Here is a 2,276-nt window from a genome sequence, read left to right as displayed (position 1 = left end):
AGAAAGGTGGAGGTGCAGTAGGATTCAGGGCATGAACAACATAAAAAAAATCCCCAACTGAATAGACTATTGTTCTGCACGGCTAGAAAAAGACCAGCGCTGATATTGATTCAGATGCATTACAAAGATCATTGAGGATCAGACACCTACGGATACAGAACACTGACTACATAACAAAGTATACACTGAGGCACACATACAAAATTGTCCAACATAAGCAATGGATGCACTACTATAGTATTATCGATAGCATGTGCCCACAAAATAGCTATATCGATAAAATAATTATGCTAGTTTCATCAGTTTGAATACTTTTTTCTTTCTCTCTTTCAGCTTAGCCTAACCTTTTGCTGGAGATGAGATATTGGTGTTTCCTACACGGAGGGAATTTCAGAGTTAGTGTTTTTTTTTTTTTGTGGTGAAACCCTTTTTATTTAACTAAAGTTCGTTCTAAAGTTGGGCCTGGTTGCATCCAATGGTCTATTTAGGTGGGAACAATTTCTAATGGTTTCCTATGCTCATTGTTTCCACCACAGAGAGTGAAAGGAATGTGAATTGGTACTGCTACTGTAACTTCATCAGTATGGAACTAATGTGGGCATGTACCTTTTCTTGGCTAGTGCAGCAACTGCTTCTGAATTCTCTCTATTCATGTTCTCTGATGCTGAGCACATTCTCTTAAATACGAAAAATTGCAATACGCGAGAGAGCCCATTTGTACAGATTTTTTTTTACAATATGAGACAAATAATATGTATATGTAGAACCGGCATTCCTGAAAACCTGTAGGAAGGGAACATACCTTGTCAACAGCTACAAAGTGATGATGTATTTGTTACTCCAAATAAACAGAAAATAATTGAGCTGGTGAACTGCAAACATGAAGGCCAAATTTCTCGTCTTTTAGCATGTGCAAATCAAAACACCCTAGATACCAAAAATTCGAAACATCAATGATCATACATAAGAAGAAAGGTCCCCCTTCATTGAAAACAATAAATACATCTCCCTATTGCTAACACAAAGTAGTCTATTTCTGTAATTTTAGATCAGGTTGTTGATCTGAAATATACTTTCAGCAGCACCTGGTCTGACAAACTAATACTGGCACCACAGGCAGTAATTTGAGCTTGTACAATAACACAAATAATGTTTGGTCAACCGAATACTATAGTAGCTAAACCTTCTTATGCAAGTTATTAAGTTGATAAAAATTAATAGATTCAGATTTGTAGGTGAGCCTAATAAATAACATTGCATCAAAAGGTGATATACACAACATATCTTAACCTAGGTGTGCACATCATAAGCAAATGAATCCAAAGAGCAAGAGGAACTCACCAATTATGAGCTGACAGAAAACAAATCCTCGCTCACTACTTCATCAGCTTCGCCCTAGAATTGACCTCATCTTGACCTTGCATACTGCTCCTCTTCTATCTGGTATGCCTAAAACTTCAGTCCTTACATGCAAACAAATAGTCACAAAAATCAGTGAGCAAAATGAGCACCGTTTCATTTTTAAGTAGATGAAAAGCTTTAGGACTGCAAAAGTACTCTAAGCAAATCTGGATAGTGAAGAGGATGAGGTGCATACCGTCAGAGGTTCATGTGGCACGACGAAGTAGCCTGAGCGCTGCAAGAAGAAGGCCAAAAAAAGATCATGAACAATTCACTCAATCTTTCTCTCTCTACCAAGCTCTCTCTACCTCTGTACTGTGCCTTGTCACACCGTGCAATAACCGACGCGGCTTTGGTGCACAACGCAAAATATAGATGGTAATTGCATCTTCATTCTTGACTCTTGATCCTTCAATGGCAGGCTTCGCAGCACCCCTTCAATGCGTCCACTCAGGAGCTTAACAGACAATGGCTGCAATCTGATCTGCTTCAGATTGCCATCGATGTGCACACAATTATTAGCTTGATTAGCCTAAAAAAAAATGTTGAATTGATATGTAATTCACAGTTGAGTAAATTCGGAGTTTAGACATGCAACTGAAATAGCTATACAAACAGCTGGAGGAGGTGGTCAGGTAAGGCCTGCCTGTAGTCCTCCAAGCGCCCATGAATCCCACATCTGCAAGACAACAGTACAACGATCTTTAATTCCGTATAATGATGCAAAGGGATAAGAAACGAAATGCATACTGGATGGTAAGCACTACACTATGATAAGGCTCGACAAAAATCCATGCACTCATTCTGGAGTCTAGGGGATGAGGCAAATTCACAACCAGAAAAAGTAAAATTAGAAAATATTGTCTGGATGGCAA

At 38.8% G+C, this 2,276-nt stretch overlaps 1 long non-coding RNA gene across 1 annotated transcript; it reads right to left on the bottom strand.

Moving 5' to 3' along the window:
* Positions 1-963: 963 nt before the first annotated feature.
* On the bottom strand, positions 964-1,715 carry LOC124667094. The gene is made up of 2 exons (XR_006991154.1): positions 1,598-1,715; positions 964-1,463 (listed from the first exon to the last, which is right to left on the bottom strand). It is a non-coding gene; the product is annotated as an uncharacterized LOC124667094 (long non-coding RNA).
* Between the last annotated feature and the right edge of the window lie 561 nt (positions 1,716-2,276).

This window comes from Lolium rigidum, chromosome 6 (genome assembly GCF_022539505.1).
Source record: "Lolium rigidum isolate FL_2022 chromosome 6, APGP_CSIRO_Lrig_0.1, whole genome shotgun sequence".
NCBI lineage: Eukaryota > Viridiplantae > Streptophyta > Magnoliopsida > Poales > Poaceae > Lolium > Lolium rigidum.
Note: the sequence above shows the minus strand (reverse complement) of the source record. Positions and strands in the feature narration are given on the sequence as shown.